Source organism: Tachypleus tridentatus, chromosome 10 (assembly GCF_004210375.1).
Source record: "Tachypleus tridentatus isolate NWPU-2018 chromosome 10, ASM421037v1, whole genome shotgun sequence".
Lineage (NCBI taxonomy): Eukaryota > Metazoa > Arthropoda > Merostomata > Xiphosura > Limulidae > Tachypleus > Tachypleus tridentatus.
The window spans coordinates 129,608,075-129,632,384 of record NC_134834.1 but is presented as its reverse complement, the minus strand read 5'-3'; the positions used below and the strand labels follow the sequence as shown (position 1 = coordinate 129,632,384).

Below are 24,310 nucleotides of genomic sequence, written 5' to 3'. Positions count from 1 at the left end.
TCAGTACAACTTTCACATTTTAGTACGAGATTGTGCATTCCACACCTTCCAGAACAGAATAGTGAATGAACTTTCATTGTAGTTCAACTTTATTGAAGCTCTTAAATACACGAGTCATTTAACAACGTACACTATGGAATCACAACCATCATTTTACTAGACCAGCTGTCAGTCTATTTTCTTTTGCATATTCTAATAATATCGATCCAGGTGAGTAATTTGCATAAGCATCGTTCATTTCAAGTCTTACACCTGTATAACGATTAACTGAAAAAAAAATTCACTTCAGGGTAGTTTTTATAAAAAATGTGGTTTTGTTATACAGATCTTACCTTTCAATATTTATTTATTTTAGTAGAATGAAGGCTTAAAAGTCATTCTAACAGCATTATAACTTCGTTGCTTCATTTAATATTTTACTAATGGATGTCCTTGTTACTATTTGATCACTTGATCAAAGATTAATACATTTTAAAACCAAATACTTTATGGATTGAACCACTTTGTGTGTGTGTGTATTACTACTTAATATTGGGCATCCTCGTTCAAATTATTAGCAAATTGTCCATTTGGATTTTCAACAACAGGTATTAAAGCAAACATGCATTTCTCTGTTACTGATTTACTTACTTATTCTCCAAGAGAAGATGATGGAAAGGAGAAAGGAGTTCCTGAATTACTAAAAAAAAAACACCAAGCCTAAAAGTGAGTTGTTGATACTAAGTTCCACTTTTTGTAATTAATTTTTAGTGAATAATGTTGGTGATAAGTGTTATTTTGCGTTTTAAAATGTCATTTACCTAATACAATAAATAATATTTCTTTACAGAGCTTGATAAGTTACAGCAATGTTAGTAGTAGAAATGTTAGCAGTCGAAAAGACCCTCAGAATTTTGATAGCTACCAAATTGATCAGGTAAGGACTGCCCTGACGATAAAGCCAAAATTGAAAAAAACACCAGCTCCTCCTCCACCAACCCAGAAAATAAAGAATGGTGTGTATGAGGTTGGTAAACCAAGATTAAACTCACAAATAAAGAATGGTGATAACTTCCTCCACTCACGACGCAGCTCTGACTCTAGTGGCTATCATGAGGCATCTTACGTCAGTGAACTCAAAGAACATAAATTTCCAGAACCGTTTATTGAAAAAAGAAACAGTCGTTCTGAAAGTAGTAATAAACACGTACAGTTATTTCCACAAGAAGAAATTCCCAGAAAAGAAGACACCCGTATATCAAGTAAAAACATAGAATGTCAGTCGACCAATTCTAATTCGGGCAGTGTATCCTCAACATCAAGCGTGTCTAATGTTAATAAAAAACGAAAAGCACCCCCACAACCTGCACTTAAAAGTTGTATCAGTAAGCCTCAGTTAGAACCACTTAGGGAAATAATGGCCTTAAAAAAACAACAGAGATGATCAGTCTAAATCACTTTTATATGTAAAGCAAGAAACGTTGGAATTGGAGTTTCCTGGACATGTTGATATCGTAGAGGCGAACCTAACCCTAGATCAGGAAGGTAACAACATTTTTAATTTCAATGTTTTCATCTGCTTATGTGCTTAAAAGAATTTTATAAATTCACATTAGCAGTTTGATTAACCTATCTGAAATCATATATTTACTGAAAATAACAATTATGATTGCGAAAAGATAAAATTCTTTAACATGTTTTTCGTTATCAGAAATATAATTGTTTTATTAAAATACATAAATTTACATTTAGTCTAAATGAAAACAAGATCAAGTTTTAAAGAAGGCCAATTGAAAGTACGATTATGAAAGAATTGCTTATAGAAAGTATACTGTGTTCGGAAGAAACTGGAATGTCACAACTACCAAGGCTCGGCATTGCCGGGTGGTTAAGGCGCTCGACTCATCACTTGAGGGTCTCAGGTTCGAATCCCCGTCACACCAAACATGCTCGCCTTTTCAGCCGTGGGGGCGTTATATGTGACGGTCAATCCAACTATTCGTTGGTAAAAAAGTATCCCAAGAGTTGGCGGTGGATGGTGATGACAAGCTGCCTTCCCTCACTGCTAAATTAGGGACGGTTAGCATTGATAGCCCTCTAGTACAAACAAACACAACTACTAAATACTCTTAATCTTTTTAAAAACTGAGATTAATTAGTACACAAGCTGTCAATTAAATTCCCTTTATTATAATTATTAGTATTTCTCATAGTTTATTAACATAGACTTACTAGTTTCTTTTCGTTTACCTTTAACCTCCTTCCCCACGCCTAGCGCGTAAGGCGTGCGACTCGTAATCCGAGGGTCGCGGGTTCGCGCCCGCGTCGCGCTAAACATGCTCGCCCTCCCAGCCGTGGGGGTGTATAATGTGACGGTCAATCCCACTATTCGTTGGTAAAGAGTAGCCCAAGAGTTGGCGGTGGGTGGTGATGACTACCTGCCTTCCCTCTAGTCTTACACTGCTAAATTAGGGACGGCTAGCACAGATAGCCCTCGAGTAGCTTTGTGCGAAATTTCCAAACAAAATCCTTCCCCACACACCCTCTTTATCGTTGAATGATCTATGAACCAATTCATGTGCACGATGACTTGGTTAATCACGTAGTTTACATTCAGAGGAATCCTACTATAATAAGAATAAATCAAAATTTGCTTAACACTTTTGTATAATAAGAATAAGCCAAAATTTGCTTAACACTTTCGAGTTCATTCAACATGATTTTTACTAAGTTACGTTTGACACTTCGAATGTAAACTTTCATATAGTGGTCAACTATTATTCCCTTCTATGAGGGCGTTTCTTTTCAGTCTTTTTCACTTTGCTTCGTCAATTTAAATAATACTTCTGTTTTCCCATTCAGATTAAACGTAGTTTCTGTTAAGACAATACTTCTGTTTGACTTGTATACGTATTTTTCAGTTTCATCTGTGCAAACATATTTGTTTTCCACTTTAACAGAATTTTTTTTCACACCCTCACATTTGTGCTCCAATTAGAAACTAGATGCGACCCTTCTCAGATTAGAGATTGACAAATGAGCAGCTGTCGTTTTAATAGTTATAACTTCTTTATTTCCGAAAACGAATATTGTCAAGAGTGGTTTTAGGATGTATATAGTCAGTGGGATATCTAATATTATGGACATGTATAGATCAGTTATCCACCATTGATGTATATCTCTTTGCAATAATTTTTTTCTATTGTAAAATTACAGTTAACTATCTAGTAATATTTGAAAGCATGTAAAGTCACAATGTAAGCACATAGAATTACAAAACAGACAAGCTTAGACGTATTTAAAGATACAGTACGAGAACAAGTTAGTTACTGTGAGAAAGAAATAATGTTACAGTGGTGTAGAGAGTTCCAGATTCCAATATATTTATTGCAGTACGAAGTTGGTTATTGTTATTTCAACTTTTTCTTACACCCATATTACGGTCTTAAATTACTATATAACTTAAAATAGAGCATGTAATAACTAAAAAGTAACCATATTACTTTTAAGAAACAAAAGTAACTGCTAGTAACAATACATGTTAAGTATATACTGATTATTTATATACTTACAAACTCTGTCCGATATTGAGGGTCACAGGTTCGAATCTCCGTAACACCAAAAATGTTCAACGTTTCAGCCGTGGGGGTGTTTTATGTGACGATAAATCCCCCATTACTTGGCGGTGGGTGGTGATATCTATCCTTCCCTCTACTTTTGCACTGCTAATTTTGGGACGGCTAGTTCAGATAGCCCTCGTGTAGCTTTGCATAAAACTAAAAAAAAAAAAAAAAAAAACAATTTTCGTTGTTGGCAATTATCTATATGTAAGAAATGTTCAAAAACGAATATTGGTGTTGCCAGTTGGAATAGTACTTTACGACAAAGATTTAAATCTAGTCTATTTGACAAGTTGTTTCTATTTCAAATAATTTCTTCAGTTAATTTTATAACTAACAGTATAGATTAATTCATTTTTTATCTTAAAATTGCATGCAAATTTTTATTCTTTTTGATGAGTGTTGTGGTTTATTTTTCATCTATTACATATACACTGCAAAATTTTATAAATCCTAAAATGGACTTCGTTGCTAAGCTTTTTCTCATTGCAGTTTCATATGAATTATTATATGTAAGTATCATTAGCGTTTGCTAACTCTATAACCCAAGGGAATAGTAGGTAATGTATTAATTTGTTTCCTCGTATCTCTTACGACACAGGTAAACCTTTGTCAGCCTAAAACGCCATAATGTAAGGCTTAATAAATTATAACTCGTGAAAGTAAACAAGAATCCATAATTACAACCAGACTATAATTGCCACACCCAGTGCCGACGAGGCCTCGCGTTAAATACCGGAGCCTTTCAAGCCAGTTGAAACTATTTTTATCAATTTGTTTGAATATCAACATTTTTGGTATTAACTGGATGAAGTTGGTGAATTTTAATTTTTATCAAAGTTAAGTCACAACACATGTAAATTAGGGCAAGGAATTTTTGTGCTTAATTACTATTTTTTTATGAATATAAACAGTTGTTTAAAATCCTCTTTCTGGCATGCAAAATGTAACTTCATTTTACTAGCTTTCATATACTGGAATCGCAATATGAATTTGTAGTTGCTTTTATTATTACAGAATGCGGAATGTTTCTGCTGTTGCTTAAAGCTGATGATTACACTATGTAACAAAATTTTTACTTTTTCTTGTTCCTGGACATAAAGTGTTATTTCCCAGTTGCTTATGTCAAAGTAAATGGAAAAGACCTATTTTTCTCTTCAAACTTTGATTTTGTAACCTGGGTAACGAAATTTTCAAATTTACCCATTTCCCAGAACATTCCAGGTATATTCAGTGCTGAGTAGCTGACAGAGAATTTTTCGAACTAGGAGGTAGACGTTGAAGATCCAGATTACAATTTCAAAGGTGCTGCTGGTGAGAGAAACTCATACTACCCCAACCAAAGAAACCTCAATAAGTTGATCAGAGATCTTGATCTAACAAAGTCGAATGCCGAGCTTTTAATATCTAGGCTCAAAGAGTGGGATTCGTTAGATGAAGTGTGCAAGTCGAAAGTCAAAAGAAGCGTCACCGACATTTTTCAAGCTTCTTCACCCGTCAAGATGGACTCTGCTTCTTCCACAGTGTATCCGGTCTGTACGAAGCAATTGGAATTGCCTGTAACCCGAACGATTGGCGCTTCTTCCTTGATAGCTCATCCAGAAGCCTCAAAGCTGTGCTGTTCCATAACGGAAATAAGTATCCGTCTCTTCCCCTGACTCATTCAGTGCACCTCAAAGAGGAATACAATAGCGTCAAGACCTTTGAAGCCTTGAAATATGATGAATATGGCTGTTAGATTATCGGAGACTTCAAAATGGTGGCATTCCTGATGGGTCTCTAAGGAGGCTTTACCAAGTTTCCCTGTTATCTTCGCCTTTGGGACATCAGGGACACCGCAAAACAGAACAACAGGAAGCACTGGCCACAACGGACCGAGTTCTCTGTGAGGAGGCACAATGTTCAAGTGTAAGCCACTAATGGACCTCCAGAAGGTGTTGTTCCCACCATTGCACATAAAATTGGGTTTATGAAACAATTTGTTACACCTCTTGATAAGAAGTCTCCAGCCTTCAAGTACCTTCGAGACTTCTTCCTTAAGTTGCCTGAGGCAAAGGTCAAAGCTGATGTCTTCGTTAGACCACAAATAAAGAAGATCCTGGAGTGCACAGAATTTCCGCGGAAGCTCAGTAGGGAGAAAACAAAGCTTGGGGCAGCTTTGTCGCAGTGGTTTGGAGTTTCTTGGGCATTCACAAGGCCGAAAATTATGTGGAACTGATTGAGGCTCTGGTGAAGAACTACGGCAAAATGGGCTACAGGATGTTCCTGAAAGTCCATATTTTTTGACGCTCATCTTGATAAATTCAAGGAGAACAGAGGAGCATACTTAGAGAAGCAAGGTGGGCGCTTCCACCAAGATATACTGGACTTTGAACGTCGCTACTAAGGAGCGTATAACGAAAACATGATGGGAGACTATATTTGGGGGCTGATACGTGAAAGTGATTTACATTACAGTCACAAATCTCAAAAAACTACTCACTTCTAAACATTTTTGTATAACTTTAGTATAAATACATGTAAATCTTGATTCATATATTGTTTTATTCAGACCTTATGTAAATGAAAATGTGCAAATTTGCCCGTTTTAATATAAAAAATAGGTTAATTTCTAAATTTCATTTTCCAGGTCACGAAAGCAAAGTTTGAAGGGAATGATGTCCATTTTATGTACTTTTACAACTTTTGCAATTAAGAAATAACACGTACTATCCAGAAAAAAAAAAATGTGTTACATAGTGTTATTCAGGTTTGCAAATCTTAGAACAACTCCAATTTGGGGTAAGATTTGGGCTAAATATGTTATTATAGGGTTTTTATATGGTTAAAAAAACTAAATAAGTCAATATATCTACTACATTCCATCTTATCTTGTTAAATAACGTTTTCCTTAAAATTAACAATAACCTTTTTTAATAATTAAATTCGTAATGTGTGTACTCTGTCCAGTGATGTAGTTATACTTTGTAGAAAGGCTGTGATTGTTGTATACTACATAACTTTTCCCTTGCATTGATCCAAGAGTTTTAATTATTTCATAGAATATGTGTATAGAGATAACATAAACAATACTTGAGGAAAACTGCGCTAGATAGAAAGGTTTCATAGATCGCGCTGTTTTTCCCTAACGTTTTATGTTCTTTCTTTCCATACAAAATTCGTGAAATAATTGATAAAGGAAACACTTCAAACATGTCATCACTACAAGTCATGATTAACAAATATTGATTTCACGTAAAAAATATGTAATATTGTATAAGATCAGTATTTAGTTCTCTTCCGTTTTCATTAATACGTTTCGTGATGTTTTTTGTTGTTGTTTTTCGATGAAACTGAGTTTCACATTGTAATTTTAGATTGAAGTGGATGATGTTGGCCAAGCATGGGTAAGTAGTTATCGTGCCAGGACTATCAGTAATGAGGATTCGTGAATCGTGTTCCATTTACACAAAAATCGCTCCGCAATTTTGGGACGTGGGTGTATACTAAGAGTGACTGTCAAATCCAGCTATTTATTTAGTTGAGAGTATCCCAAGAATTGTCAGTGGGCAACATTGACTTTTCTCGTGCTTATAAGTTAAATATTAGGAACAAATATGCAAAAATATACCTTGTGTAGCTTAGAGAGAAAATTCTGAAACAAAATTTTCGGACAAGTTCTTTATACTCAAGTTCACTGTGCTAGTTAGTTTTCAACAATTGCGTCATGTGATTAGTTGAATACTGTGTAATAACTAAATTTGTTCTTCTTTTCTGGCAGATTTAGGCCCTCAAGACCATGATTCTTTTTATACCAGATAAGTTTTATCAGAAATGTTTTCTCTCTAGTGGAGTTACCATTCTATTTCTGATTTATGGTATTGTGGCAATAAATTAATTTCTTTGAGATTTCGCTAAGCTAATTTAACCAATAGAGCTTGCAACCTCAATCCGTTCCTTTGTTTTATAACTGACTTTGTTGTCTTCAGCTTGTTCGTGACTACATTTTGCCTTAGAGTGCTTGATTTTTTTTAATAGCTCATCTGATTCCAAGATTACTTGCTCTTATGCTTGTTTTGATTCTTATTCTATATACAGTAATGGTTAAACACAAGGGATGCACAAACAATGGGTAATGAGAACTAGATTGTGTATCTGAGTTTATTAATGTTAAAATCCTCACAAAAATAAAACAAACAAATACATTGTATGATACACAATTATTTTGTATTGAGTCATTTGATTTAGAGATCATTACATCTTATTTTTATAGTACACTACAGGTTAGAAACGTGCAATTATGGAATATTGTGGTAAGTGTTCAATTCATTCAAGTTTGATCACCTTTTCCTACTGCCTTAGTTTCTGCATAAGCCCATCACAGTATAAAAAATTCATATGATGATTTTATTCAAGCCATTTCATGGGTTGTGAGAACTACATTGGGTTATTTACAATCAATTTTAGTGTTTTTTTTCACATTTAATGAATACCTGGAATCATTGTCTTGTTAGAAGGTGAATCCTAAACAGGCACTAGCTAGATTATTGGCACCAGCTAGTTTAAGTGGGTTTTCTCGTGGTTTTCCCGTTTCCCCAACATCTAAATTTTGGCATTGGATCTATAGATCTCAGCCGCCCTGATGGATCTTAACTCATATATCGTCCATTGATTTTGTGATAGTCACGCAGGACCGGTGCTGGGTTGTCGGTTTTTCGTCTTTTAGCCTGCTCATGATCTCGAACCTACTATCAGGATGATCTCGTTTCACGTCCTGTTTTTTTTTTTTTTTTTCTCTTTTCGGGGCTCAAATCAAGAGTGGGGCGGAGAGAAAGTTCATCTTTCTGAGCACCCCAGGTTATCTCTATTTCCTCTGGGATGGAGAATTTTAAACCGAAATAACTGTCAGTATTTTGTTTGTTTGTTACAATAGACGCCGGAGGCTTTGGAATTTGAATTAGGGACTCCCCATGTACCTGCTGGTTGAACGAGGTATTGATTTGTTTATCTTTTGGAAATTTTCAAAGATTATCTTGATTTTGATAACGTTAGAGTCGTAATGTACAAAATCTTTAGTATAGGTCTCAAATTCATTGTTTCTATCTTGCCACGATTCCGTGTTGAATTGATATGTCTGTTAAGCTGTAATTTCGTGTTCTTACCAGTAACAATATGGCTTTGTGTACAGTTGTCTTCAGTGGGCCTGTAATTCGAATACGTGTGTGTTTGCTTATATGAATTTGGCGATGTCGCTAAACTTGTTAATTCTTGATTGTTACAGTTTCACGGTGTGGATGGTATGAATGTAGTTCGTCACATTAAATTTCATTTAGACATCAGTGATCGTCGTGTGGGTTCATATGGGGCAACACAGTGGGATGTTTTTAAATATTTTATGTTATTCATACCATTATCAGTTAGTGCAACTTGTGTTGAAGTGAAGAGATTACAGAAAAGAAGTTGTAATAGGTTGCACCAAAGTCTTCTTCCTTTTGAATTTTAAATATCTTTTACTTGTAATGGATCTTTTATTACAAGTAATTTTTTCAAGTCGTCTCTGTGTAGGATTTTTCAATAATTTGACCATTATCATTCATTTTAGTATTGTCAACAATATTTTAATGTTTAATTTCACCGTCAATTTCAATTTACTGTGTTAAAGTTAAATAATTTTGCATGTGCCAAAATCCATCAACATTCCTTGGTTTCTTACTTTTTTGTTTTATTTTTTCATTGTTTTTCACATGTCCAAATTCTTTGAATGCTTTCAAGATCTTTCTTCACAAATATTTCATTGAAACCATCGTTTTTCTTCTAAATTCCCTTGCTGTTTTGTGTTTCCTGTCTATTGTCATCATTTTGTCATTAAAAAACTAATTAATAAACTAACTCAAGACATTGAAAGAAAATAACCAAAACATGCTATATTCTACATCAATCTGCATTACACTGAAACAAAGGGAAACTGTTACCTACACCATTTATGCTTGTTTATAAAGCTAGTGTAAAGTGCTTGTGGAATGATAAAATTTTCAAATTTATTTTGTATACTGCCTAGCACATCAGGCACCAATGAGCAAGTGTAAACTGGAAATTGCTTCAAAAATTAACAAATTGCCAGCTTGGCTCAGGAAGCAGTTAGCACTAATCTATTTAAACGCATTGCAATATCTCTGTACTGCTTTGACATTATATAATATTCAACATCTTGCTGTATTAGTTTAATTGGTGTTTTTTTCTACATGTTATTTATTTGTGGCATTTTATTCATCCATCTTTTGTTTTCTATTTCTTTTTTTACTTTTTTCAAACTAATTTTCTGTTGTTTTATTTCACTACTACTACGAATATTCTCAGCACAACCTAAATTTTACATGATCACAACAACAACCACAACAAAAGTTTCTATTGCAGAATCACCAGTTTCCAATAATTAAGGAAAAAAACAAAACATGAACTTCCTTACAAGAGTGACCTATTGATAATCACAACAAGAAAGATGATAATGAGTAATTATGAAGTTGGTATTGAATGTTTAGGTAAAGGTCAGTACTAACTAACAGTTATTTTCATAAATTACCTCACTAAACTTAGAAATAAAAGTAGTTTGCTTAAAGTGACTTTAAAAGAAATGGTAGGATCACTAGGTTTTAGCCAACAAATGGTAATCAGTTCATGATGTGCTTTATAATCACAGCCAGAGAAAAAATTCTATAAAAACAAATGCATTTCAGCAAAAAATGAAATTGTTTAATCCATAAATTGAGATAAAAGTTATTTTAATAATTGTTAATTCTAGAAAAGTGCAGGTTGTTTTTGAATGTCATATTTCAAAATAATAAACAATTTCAAATTAAAAGTTGTATATTGAATGTTCATTTATAAAACCTGATTTTCTCTTTTTTTTTCCTACCATTAAGAATTTTATAGTAGAGAGCCTTTTATAATATTGCCTTCTCAGGACAGTTATGACCTACTTTCAACACAACCCAATCTTCCACATGAGTGTACTAATGACAGTAATGCAGTAATGAAAGAAATATTGAGAATTCTCAAAATACATCTGAAAGTGGTGAGCTAAAGTTTTCTATAAATAGTTCATTGACGTCAGATGGTGGATAGTTATTCTTTGGAGTTGTTGTATTTACCTAATTTATTGTAAAGTCATCAACTTTCAATTTGTTTTTATTCAACATTATTTCCAAACTTGTGCATTGAAGAGGAAATTACATTAACTGCTAAGTTAGTATTTCCCTCTGCAGTCCATCATCAGCCACAACTCTACTTTTAAAACTCCTGTACTCCAGGAAGATGCTTAAAGTACAAATAAAAGAGAAAGTCTATTTTCCTATCAGTTTCACCAACTGTTGTTCATGTTCACTTGTATATAAATTCAACAGAACAAACTGAAATATATTTAAGAGGTTTTATAGATCACACAAATAATAGATGAAGAATAGTTTTTTAATCATTACATGAAATCACTTTGCACTCAGACTGGTAACAAAACACTATTTTCACAAACAAATCTTTAGTAAAATATTTCATTAAAAACTCTGGTTACTTGTATACTAAATGCTTGTAACCTTTACTAAAAATCTACCAAATTTTGTGAATATGCATGTGCTGTATCAAAAGTTAGTGCAAATATGTAATGTGTGCAAATGTGTTGATGAACTCGTGTATATTATACCAAGTCTATTGGGAAAGAGTTAATCAAAAATGTATTATCATTATAGAATAAAGTTTATTATTATTATCTTATGTTGCTGTTTCAAGGACATGAATATAGTGTGAAAAACAAAATATTTACATTAGGATAATAAGTACAATTAAAGAAATAACTGTTTCTTATGTATGAAATAGCATATATTATTTAAAAAAAACTCATCAGCACCAAAAATGTTTACTTACTACTTAGTTTTTATGTAAATTATGCCATGTTTATTAACTCTACCCTTCTCATTTAACAAACAATTATGTAACATTATCATGGAGATCTTAAGTACATATTCCACTACAGAATGTCTTGTTGGTTAAACTATTTTTTAGCCATACTCCTGGATCTGATTTAGTCTTCAAAAACAATTCTTTATAATAAGTCAATACTATTTGCATAACTTCTGTTGTTGTTTTTACATGATGATTCAGTCAGTTTTTTTCATTTGAGTAGTTTTAATGTAGTTTAGTTTTTTAACAAGAAAAAGATTGATAATGATAAGGTGAGAATGGATGGGAAGACTAAGATCTACCTTGCCAATCTGTTAAAGGGGTGCTTTGACAACAACAAAGACTTGAATGGTGCAACTGTTGAGGCACAGATAGGCAATTCAGGTGTGGCTGTAATAGATGCAGACCCAGAAGACAGTGATTTTCATAGAAGGTGAAGACCTGCTTGATATATGAGCCCTGGGTGGAAATAAGATGTACAAAGACATCAACATCAGTGAAGAAATGACTGACAATAAGAAGAAAGATCTACATAAAATATTGTGCCAATACACATGTCTTCACAGATAGACCAGAGAAGACAAATCTTATGCAACACAAGATCAAGACCATGACCAGGAATGCAGTCAAGATAAAGCCCCAACCAGATGTCTTATGCAGTGAAAGACTAGATCTAGCAAGAAGATGAAGCATTGTTAGAAGCTGGGATCATGAAGCCTTCACATTTTTCATATTTACCAGTGATAATCATGAAGAAAAGGGACATCTCTGTCTACTTCTGCATAGATTTCTGGAAGCTTAATCTAGTGATAAAGTTTGGCTCTGACCCTATGGGCAATTCAGAGCCAGATAGAAAGACCACCTGAAGAAACTCGGGGAGCTCTTTGGGGAAGTTAGGACAACAGGTCTAACCATCATACATTATAAGTGCTATATTGGCTTGACCTTGATGCTTTGTTGAGAATTTAAACTACACCAGTGTTAGCAACCAAGCAGAAAGTCAGATCATTTTGGGGGTTAGTGGGATACTATAGGAAGTTCACAATTACACTGAAGTTGCTACACCACTGACTGACCTCAACATAAAAAGGCCAACTCAACAAAGAGAAGGAGGAAAGCCACATGAGGTAACATTCCAGAAGTTAATGTACATCTTTGGAAATTTGCCAGTTGTTAGGATTCAAAACTTTAACAAACAACTGTTTATTATTCAAGTTGATACTTTAGACTTTGGAATTGGAGCAGTATTTCTATAATATCTAGACAAATTGTTTCCTTTAATGTACATCAGTAAAAAAAACTGAGTAGTGAGAACTACTCTGTGATTGCACAAGTGTCTGACCATCATACTTACCATCCAGAAATTCCAGAACTATATCTGTGGGAAGAAGCTCATCATCCAGATAGACCATCAGCTCCTAGCACACATCCAGTGGTACAAACTTGACAGTCAGAGGATAATGAGATGAGACTGTATCTTCAGAATTACTGGTTCTGCATGAAAGACATCAAGGGAACTGCAGATGTTGGCGCAGACTATGAGTAAACTTTGTGCATAAAATAAAAACAGTTTTTGTATATAGTATAAACAATTATATAAATATTTTTCTTGAGGCTTATTTTGAGTGTCATGTATTATAATTAATCCTAAACAGGTACTTTGATTTATTATGCTACATATGTTATGTATTGCAATTTCAAATAGCTAGAAATTTTAATTTGACAAGTTAATTAAATGCTAATATCTATAGAATTTACCATATTTGCCAACAAGATTGGTACCCATACAATTTGTAATAATGTTTATTACAAATACTTATTAAACATTTTACAAACCCACAAACAATATTCAGTCTTGTATTTGGTCTGGAACTAAATATTTTTATCAATGGTTCTGGTCCACAATAAGCAAATTAATTCTGTGTTGATACACTGATTCATTTCACTTGACAGGAATGCTAACTAGCTCTGTTCTTCACACGCGAGTTTTCCTGGTAACAATATCTAATGTCCTCGTAGAAATACTAATGTTTGAAGTTAATTCACTGAAGTTTGTACTGTTCAAAATCTATAAACGTTCCTGATCAGATATCTGTAATTTTCCAATTACTAAGCATTTGTCACAATTATAACTTCCAAGGCTTATAGTGTACTGACTATAGTGACCAAAGAATATTCTGTTACCGTCTCTAAGTGTGTCAGTTTATATTCTATAAGGCAGGATCCTTGAAAGTTCAACAATGTTTAGACATGCTGATGTTTTTATAAAACATATTATTAACTCTTAGACTTGAGAATCTTCTACAAATTTAGAGAACAGGTGGAATTTGTGCAATAAACCGAAACAAATACAGGTATTAAAATAAATATATAACTAACTTTTTCACATGACTGTTGAAGTTCAGTGTGTTTTGATTTAGATAGTTTAAGAATAGTGGGAGTGTTAAATTTAGCTTTTTTTTTTTAAAATGATAGCTTATCACAAGTTTCTTTATGTCACTGTTTACAAATTACAGGTTGTGCAGTTCAATTGTTGTACTATTGTGTCATGTTACTAGAACTTTTTAAGCTTTCTCAGTGTTTTGATCGAGTGCCATTGCATCATAATGTCTAGTAGTGTATGGAACTCTAGGTTTGTTGGCTTGTAAATACACGTCTGAAGTAGTAAGACTTAGATAGTTAGATCTAAAGTTCTAGATTACGAGTTTAACCATAAAGAGCATATACTGGTAATTTTGAAAGTTAATTATCCCCAACTGTATTGTAATAACAAAGTATAAAAGAATAATTTGTTTTGTCAGTTGTGTTTGAAAGTAATTGAACTAGGCTGTGTGGACTTTGGCAGAAAAAAACAACAACAATTATTTGAAGCTCTGGATACAACTGTAATAACCAACAATTGTGGTGATTTTAAAGTGAAACTATTGCAGAATGTTTTGTGACAGTCATATAAGAAAAAATCATCTTATCAGTTGTGTTCTAAAGTAAATGATCAAACCTGTATAGATAAAATTTGTTAACAAGTAATTTATATGGCACTTTGTCAAATGCTTTCTGAAAATTGAGTAACACCAAATAACACACTTATACTATCATCTACGTACATAGTAACCTCTTCAAAGAATATCAAGAGATTAATAAGGCATGATGTTTTTCCCAGTGAAACCATACTAACTATCCAATAAAATTTTAAACTTTGTTAAATGACTTTGCAAAGCATTTTTTTATTAGACTTTCAAAGCCTTTTCCCACTATTGATGCAAATCTAATAGAGATATAGTTAGTGTGCATCACTCAACTTCTCAGAAGCTTAGAAGAAAATATTGAAAAGTAGCTCCATATAATCTCTTTAAGAACCCTGGGGAAAATATGTTATTCTTTAAACTCTGAAAGTTTTTCTTAAATAAATATGGATTAAGTAAATATGGAAGAAAGTAATATTTAATAACTCAACGACTATATAATCATAATGCTTTCCTTTCAGGTATATATATACATTCAGTCTGAAACATTTCTAAATTCTACGTCTTCTATGTTTAAGCCTCAAATAATGAATATAGGTAACCCAAAAGAAATTGGTGCTGATTTTAGTAAGAAATAACTCCATCAGAATTTCACTCAGATCTTTAAGTAACTCTGTGAAACTTCTCAGTATTCAAATATTATTGAAAACTTGTCCACTTGTGTTTACATATTAAATTACCCAGTCAACTGTACTTTGGAACTTTTATGCTTGAGTACTGATAACTGCTTTTATTTGTTTTATACCAAAATGTTTTTAATTTTCTTCTGGAAAATGGCTTTTCTTCCTGTTCTATATCTCCTTTGTAGTAATTCATTTTCTGTCATGATCACTTGTCTGTATTTTATCTTTTTTTATCCCGACTTTGTTGTTTTTCTTTATATTTCTATTTATTTGTTGTTGCATATACCTGTTGTGTTCTTTGCCTTTTATTGTCTGCATTGTTTATTCTTCTACTGTCTTGCAGGTTTATAATCTTTGAACATAGAAAGGAAAATATGTTTAATATTTTTTGATTTCCACTTTTGTTCATAGGTTGAAAAACCGAGACCACCTTGAGACTGTGTATTACATTTTCCATACTGTTTATTTTAGGTTCTGCATTGTGGTAGGGCCCACTAATAACTTTGTTCTCAAATTAATTCAGATCATACCCTAAATATCAAGAGCTCAAGAAATATCTTTTGATTTTTCCTACAAATTTTTATTAACAAAATTAATTGAATGTATGTACAATTCATTGTTTTTGTGAACACTTTAAGTTGCTTTGTTATTTCTTATTTCTACATATATATAGCTTTCTTTTACCTTTCTTTATTTTCTGTTTCAATATCATAGCCCTTTTCTATTTTGCCAAGATAAAATAAGTTAAAGTATGTAACTGATTGATTTTAACAGTTTTCAAATTATACTGGAATAGTGTGGAATTAATATTTTACATGATCATCCATTCTGATTGTAAAAATACTATAAAAGTCTCAGTTGAATATTGCAATACTTGTTTGTTCAGCCATGTTTACATGACTTGTTTTGAAAAAAAAAATCTTAGTTTCTAAAGACATTTGAACCATGGCAACATTATTGATTCAATAAGATTAAGTTCTTAAAGTTAGGAGTAACTGTTGAAGTGTATGCTCTTCCACTGTTAGGTTCAACATCTTCAAGAGAACAAATAACGATGGATGGTGAACATCAGCGGCAGAATAGCTTGTCTTCTATTAACACTTTAGATGATATTGAGAACACGTTTAGACAAACCATTACAGAGAGTGAGAGAGCCCTGAAGTGGGAACAACAAAGAGGTAATATTGATGTTTGTAGAGGTTCAAAAAAAAAAGGAGGTAAGGTTGAGTTTTAGATATGGAGCAAGAAAGAAACGTTTGAGCTTTATTGATGAATAAACAAAAGATTATTGTAGATGGTTTAAAAGAGAATATGGACCCTTGTAGACAGTGTAAAAGAATACAAATTTTGTAGATGGTTTAAGGAAATGGGTATGAAAGGGATGTGAGCCTTTCTGATTGTGCATTAACAAAAAAGTGTAAGTCTTGTAAATTGAGTAAAAGAAAAGGAACATTGGACATGGGAAAGAATACAAAGTTGAAACTCGGAGAAGGAACGAAAAAGTTAAAATTAGCTCTAAAAAGAGTTAAAGGTGAAAATGTACATATTAAAAGAATTCCATGATACACTTCTATTTATGTTTTTATGTTGCAGTTTTTTACTTTTTTTATTATAATGGGGCACATTGTTTAAAATTTTAACACAACACGATATTTTTGGACTTATTGATTCATCTCGACTCTCCATCCTCTAAATTAAACTAAAGCTATTATATAAATTTCTAAAAAAATATTAAGGCTAGTCCTTGTCATTGGTATAGTTTTCAAACTTTCTCTTAAACTCAGTTAAATTTACTGTCTCCATAACATTCATAGACAACTGATTCGAAAGGCCATTCACTGTTAGAAAAATAAAACTGTATTAGCTGAAGATATCAAAAATTATATTTGTGTTCCTTAGTCACACTATTCTCTCCATTAAGTATGAAAAACCAAAAAATGGAGCATTAATATTATAAATTCCAGAGATAACTTTTTTTTTCAAGAAAAAGCAACTTCAGAGATCTTAACCTCTTATTATATGGCAAATCCACCATCCTAGGCATCATTCTAGTAGCCCTCCTCTAAACCCTTTTCAACAATTCATTGCCCTTCCTGTTGAATATACAAGACTTTTCAGTGTAGAAGTTAGTATCTAATTAATTTAGGAATCTAAAATTAAATGATTATTTAATTATTACATAATTCAGTAAAACTCTTACTTTGAGTTAGTATTGTTAACATCACCTTTCTTGAAACCTCTTAGTTTTTATCACTATGGGAGTATTGTTACATCAAAGTGTGTCCTAGTTTGTAGAAAGTTCCAAGCTTCAGTTGAAAATATAAATATAGGCAACCAAGCAAATGCAAATGGAGTTCAGTTAAGATAAAAGTTAGTTAAAGAAAACAAAGCTGGTGTATGAGTCACTAGTCTTAATAGGTGATTTCTGTAGTGTGTTTCACAGGTGTATTTTAACTACAGAAATAGGAAACTTATCTTGTCAGTGGTTGTTCTAAAGTAATTTTAACTATGTGGACTTTGAAGAAAGGAAACAGTTATTTAAAGTTTAAGATACAACTGTGGTAACCCATGGTGTGATGTAAGTGAATCTATTGTAACAACAGAAATAAGAAAAGTTATGAAAGTATTTCACTAGATGGACTGGTGTGACTAAGTGTGAAAACAGTTTTGAGGGACTGGTAGATCTATTAATGTGTGAACAATTCACAATCATGTGCTCAAATTACATATAACTGTTTCTAAAGGATAAAACGCCAAAAGATGTGAAGGATACGATAAAACTGGCTTAACGGCATGTGGAAATCCATGGAGGGAGTATAACAGACAAGTCCAAGAATATCCAGTTAATATTGAAACCATTGGTGGCTGACCCAGAAGCAGGAGTCTACCAAAAGTGACAGGTGGTTAACAGATAAATGGGAAAAGAGATGCTATATTAGTTGTAAAATAAGCACATTACAAAGGAGTGTAAATCTATTACGAACAAGCAACAGAGAAATCTCAACATAAACCAGCTGGAGCTATTTACAAAGATAGTGCTGGTAAGAAACAAAAAAAGTAACTCATTATATTCATCAGAACAAGAAAGTGCCATTTTCATGACTAATCAATAAACAACTAAGGGTTGTCTCAAGTTAATAAAGGGATCAGTTGTGCCAGTAACAACTGGAGCATGTTATAGCTATTTAGAGGTTCCAACAAATTAGAGTATGCCAATATGTGAAGGCTATATCAGGAACAAGTAAGTGAAAGTTCTATGAGACACTGGGTATAGTAGTGCAGCAGTTAAAACCAGTCTAGTATCTGATAACCAGATGACAGACAATGTACACCTGTGTGTGCTTATTGATGGGACAGTATCTTTTCTGTAACATGAAATGTAAATGGACTGTAGGCAATAATTCTCTCTGTACCTTGACTGTTGGTACTTGTGTAAGTGATAAGTATGCTCAATCTAGATAACATTCTGTCATCCAGGAGTTATTTATATTTGTAACTTAAAAAACATATTTATTGTAACTTGTACTTTTATCAGTATCTTGGCTTGTAGAGATTGTTTATGTAACATAAAGTATAGAACAATGTGTTTGCTCCGTTTATTAATTTTCAGAAGTCATGTAATGCCTCAGTGGGTCAGAAGTAAGTTAATAAACTTACAACAGTACTATCTGGTGTTCAGTTTTCTCTTATGACAGAATGCAGATGTACTATTGTATCGTTTTGCACTAAAAGAAAATCTATCAACAGCCTATTATTACTGTTTTCACTGGCAATGATTTTTTAGTTATACTTAAGGTAAGCATTAGAAATGCGCAAATACCTTATAATACCTTTTTTCTGATAATACCAATAACCATATTTGTGTCTGTCTATATACCGACACTGGTGATTCATTTTCTTGTCATATATTTTCAGCAGAAACAAGGATAATTTATTTTCAAAATTATTTTCTAGTATTAGTATCTGTGGTAGTTGGAACAAACATACTGAAACTTGCCCATAGTTACACCATGCATCTCTATGAACTGCATGTTGTTTTAGTTTCTTGTCTGTGAATAGTCAGAATGAGTCTTTGCTATACATAAATAAAAACTGTTTAGCCATGAAAACTATTGCTTTACTTTTAAAACATTTTTCCTAAATAAAAATATAATTATTCAGATAACTTAAAACTAAACCAAAGTGGAACATCAGGATTGAATAACGACTAATTGAATCATAATCAGTACGTCCCTCTTATAAAAAAATCATCATTGAGGAAAAATTGGCTACAATAAACAGTTAGGAAGACTAAGAATGCAGTGTGTACTCTCTGGTTCTATCAGATTTGGTTAAATAGATGATTTTTCAAAAGGATTTCTAGTGATCTTTTATGTGTTGTCAAAAGATGTTTCAGCTAAGCCAGGTTGTCTACAGTTAATGCATATAATCCTGTGATATTACAAATCAGGGTGTGGTTGAGTAAAACCTATACATGCAAGTCAGGTTATGGCTGAGTAGGAAAACTGCATCCAATTAGCATTGAAATCTTATGAGATTAGAGCATGGACATCAGATTATGAAAAGCTTTGTCATAGGAAAATTGAGATATGAGAGCATAATGAGTTAAAATTAAAGAAGCAGCAAGATGAACTGTATTGATATTAGTGAACAGAATAAGTTATGCAATGGTTGAAAAGTAAGTTATATATATGTGTTTCAAGATTTGTTTATGCTATTTTAACAGGTAATAGAATTAAAAAACCATGATTATATTAACCTTAGTTTATAGCCATTGAAAGTGGTGATGCATTGGCCCAATTTAATTTGTATTTTCTCTCTATTCATATAATAAATATACTCTTACCTTTAATATCCTAGTTCTTTTATTTTTCACCTAATAGCCTAGCAGGATATGTTAGTCATTGCTATAAATGTTTAATATTTTTAATGCTTTCTGGCTTGGAAGGAAATAATACTTATTGTAAAATGTATATATATAATTATCATCATTATTATAACTTGTAATTAATATTTATAATATATCTTCAAATAAAGAAACTCTTATGTTTATTTCAGTTTACTTGATTGCCCTTGAAAAAAAACCAATCTATAAAAAGAACATTTTCGCAGTTGGGTATGAAATTAGTGTAACTAATTAAGCATTGTAAGTTATTTTTAAAATAATAACTTTAAACTACAATATTGTAATCTTTTGCCTGTAATTGTCAAGTTCATATATCTCAGTCAATTATTTGTCTGACGTAATTAACTTTATCTTCAAGAAACCTATATGTGATATTTATTTTGCTCCATCTAGTAAACATACTGGTGTGTTTATTATTGAATAATTTACAATCTAATTTGCAGTCTGCAAATGTCTTTCTAATCATCATTGTGTTACCTGTTAGGCTTTCACTTCTCTAGAGAGCCTAATATGTCTTCCTTAAAAACAAACTTTTAGTTATGGGTGTTAGATTATATAACAACAGCCAAGTGTTGTAAGTCTATTCCTAGAGAATATATTTTTTAAAACAATCTTTTTAAGTTTTCAGTGAGTTCTTAAATAGCATAGTTTCAAATGAAAGTCATTTATAAAATATTTTATTGAGTTTTTTTTAGTGTTGCTGTGTGTACCCAGAGCAAAGAGTTTTGTGTTAATAAGTTTATATATGTGAACTTTCTTTGAAACTTAAATTGTTTCTGCTTTACAAAGTATTTATCAGTGGTTGTTTTATAAACATAATGTTTATATTTAGAATTCATATATATTTGTTTTATTTGCTACAGTTAGGAGGGCTGGCATGGCCAGGTGGTTAAGGCACTTGACTCATAATCAGAGGGTCATGGATTCGAATCCCTGTTACACCAAACATGCTCACCATTGTAATCCCACTATTCGTTGGTAAACGAGTAGCCCCAAGAGTTGGCAGTTGGTGGTGATGACTAGAGCAGATAGCCCTCGTGTAGCTTTGCGCAAAATTCAGAACAAACCAAAGCTATAGTTAGAAAACCAGGTACTGCAGTACAAATTGTTTAAAATAATTTGGGGTACTCACACAAGTTTCTTACAAAATTAGAAATTCTGCCTTACAAATTGAGAATGGTTTCATGTGTGTGTTAAATGTATGTAAATTATAACTCCAGGATAATTGTGGTATTTTGTGTAGTTCTTGAATCAGACAATCTCAGCTTCTTTCAATTAAGCAGTTTTATATTATTTTGAAAATTACAAATACAAGTGTATTGAAACTGCAAGGATTTAAATAATGCTATGTAATGCTGATGATTGTTTCATTCAGATTAATTAACAAGCAAATGTTTAACATGGTGTTGATGTTATTCTCCCATTACACATGTAAGATAAACATTAAGATTTGTCTCCTTGTTTATGTACAACTTGTATGTAATAGTAGATTAATATCCACAACTTTTATAAGAATGTTTCACTATCAGATATGTTTTAATAAGATTGTGGTACTTACATATAAACATGCAAACTTAAAAGTGATATAACTCTTCATGATCTCCATAAAAATGATCATATGTCAAGTTATTTGTAAATAGCTTGCACATATTATATCTTAACTTTTTGTAACTTGGAAAAGCTAATAACCTTTTATTCAGATACGTTCAAACAACCTCTTCAAAATGCAGTGCAGAAACTTCATTTATTCTTCTTAAGTAAATAAGATGTGCCCCACCTAAATTTGTACTAATCTTATTTTTTACCTGTTTTCATACAGTAACAGGGAGAAACTCCAGGAATATAATGTCTACATTGGTGGAATCAGTATGTTTGCCTTGAAGAATTATTATCATAAGATAATGTCAAAAACTCTTGTCTCCCATTCTCTAACAATGGAACTGACATTGGGATTCTGGAAAGCTCTGATGTATTAGCTTAGGGCTAAATAAGATCATAAACTCAGTTCATGAGCAGAATCATTATTATTATTTGATGCACCATACAGAATTGCTTTGGTGTTTGTGTAATCAACTGTTCTAGCATTCTACTTAAAGACACTTTGTGTAGAGAGAGGACAGCCATTTTAGGAAGACATCAGCTGTTGTTTCTTATTTTAATTTATTCAGAACAAAACAATTGTGTTAGTCTAGCCTTTTTTTTATTATCAATGTTGATTTGTTCCTGTTCTGCAAGCAAATTCCAAGAACCTTTTTCTTTTATATTGCAAACTTAAAACTTATTTGCCACTTATTAAATGATTAAGTAATAATTTATAAATAACAATTTTTGTGCTGTGATTACAAGTTGCGTCTGTACAATTTTCTAAAGTTCTGCTGTTTCCTGTTTATATTCTATTATACCATTTAAAATCAGTCTGTATGGAGAAGGAAAAGGTGAGTAAAATACAAAAATGTATCACGGCCAAAGGAGAAGTTCTATTCTCAATGAAGGCTATACTTTGAAAATACAAAAAAAACCATGTCCATATTTTGAATATTACCTCACAACTACAAAGCTGAACCACATTCATGGGCCTTCCAGGCTACTGATCAGGTTCACTCCAGCTGGTAGAAGTGGGTGACCGTTAGACTTGTTTATCTTGGTCATGAACTTAATAGATCTTTCAAAACTTCAAGGAATCAACCAACACAGTTGACATTCACCTAGATGAGTTTAAGTGCCTCTCCAGAATGGAATATACCATAAGGATTTTTTTTATCATCTAGAGAAAAGGTAAGCATCTTGTAAAGAGAGTGTTGACACTAGGCATGATTGTTAACTTTCTAGGCTAGTAATGTTGGCAACTAGTGGCCATCTGGAGGACAGACATAGTACACAGTTAAGAGGTGATGTGTATTCAGATAAACCATATTATCATACTTGGGAATGATACCAAAAAAATAAAGTCAGCAGCTAAAATATTATCACAGAGAAACGGCAGAAGAAGAGAAAACCTTCTTACAATGTGATTGCTGTTTGCCTCTTCTATTCTAGGTACAATATAATCTAGTAAAGGATAACATGTAAAAAACAATAATCATCTTCATCAAGATGTAATAATATGATAAAATGTAGCATGAGTGCTAGGTTTTTGGCACAAAGTGTTTTTGTAGTTACATTTCCAACAACTATATAAATCATACTTACAGAAGATTTTTTTCAACATTTTCTAGTTGAAAAATGGACACTTAAGGTCAGGCCCTTAAACTTGCCAAAACAAACATGGGATTAAAAGGAGAAACTGATAATACACAGTATTAAATGCACAGTACAGATTTAATATTGCTACAGAATTGATAAATATTCAGTGATTCCTGTTCTTACCAGGGGTGATGATTAGGATCCTTGACTCAGAATCTGTGTTTCGCATGTTTGTTGAAGGGGATCTGAACCCACCTTTTTTCCATGGGTGTGTTATAATGTGATGATCATTCCACTATATGTTGGTAAAAAAAAGCAGCCCAAGAGTTGGTTAGTCCTTCTAGTCTATCACTGCTAAATTAGAGATGGCTAATGCAAATAGCCTTCATATAGTTTTGAGAAATGTAAAAAAACAAACAAAATCTGAGCAGAATTGAGAATAAGGAAAATCAGATGTTGTTATGGTGTGTTTCAATGTGATCTTCATGTAAAGAGTGACTAAAATGATAATATATGTGAGAAATGTTTCTTTTTTGACACTGGGTTGTTTTATTTTATTCTCATAAACATGAAGCATCAGTGATACTAAGACATTTACTGCATGTTAGATAAAATGAAAAACTTATTGCAACTGATGATTAGTGTATTTATTAAGCACACATATAAAACAAATGTAAATGGTATCACCACTTCCACTTTCTGCTCTTCCTATTTTTGGTTATTTGTTTATAAACAGTTTATTTGTCATTTAATTTACATAAAAATTTATGTAGATGTGTGTTAGTATAATATTTATAACAATGGTGCACAAAGTCTGGCCTGCATTGTCCAATGGGAAAGTCAAACATAGAGTTCGCGCCTGCGCGAAAATTAAGCACTATAGAAGAATATGCATTAGATTAGATACTGGATGGTTCCATATTTGTGTCAAGCAATAAAGAAGATTTAATAAGCAAATCTCATTAATGCATAGGCATTTAATCATTAGCGCAATGACGTAATATTTCCGTAAGTATGAAATCTCACACATTCCAATTGTTCTTTGAG

General features: G+C 32.4%; 1 long non-coding RNA gene across 3 annotated transcripts; it reads left to right on the top strand.

Annotated features, from left to right (window-relative positions):
- The first annotated feature begins 8,109 nt into the window (after window positions 1–8,109).
- LOC143230299 (uncharacterized) lies at window positions 8,110–23,797 on the top strand. Of its 3 annotated transcripts, XR_013016376.1 has the most exons (4): window positions 8,111–8,570; window positions 16,200–16,352; window positions 20,944–21,170; window positions 21,900–23,797. It is a non-coding gene; the product is annotated as an uncharacterized LOC143230299 (long non-coding RNA). The 3 variants fall into 3 exon arrangements; XR_013016377.1 differs by lacking the exon at window positions 20,944–21,170 and having other exon boundaries at window positions 8,110–8,570; XR_013016378.1 differs by lacking the exons at window positions 20,944–21,170; window positions 21,900–23,797 and adding an exon at window positions 17,919–20,913 and having other exon boundaries at window positions 8,112–8,570.
- The last annotated feature ends 513 nt before the right edge of the window (window positions 23,798–24,310 follow it).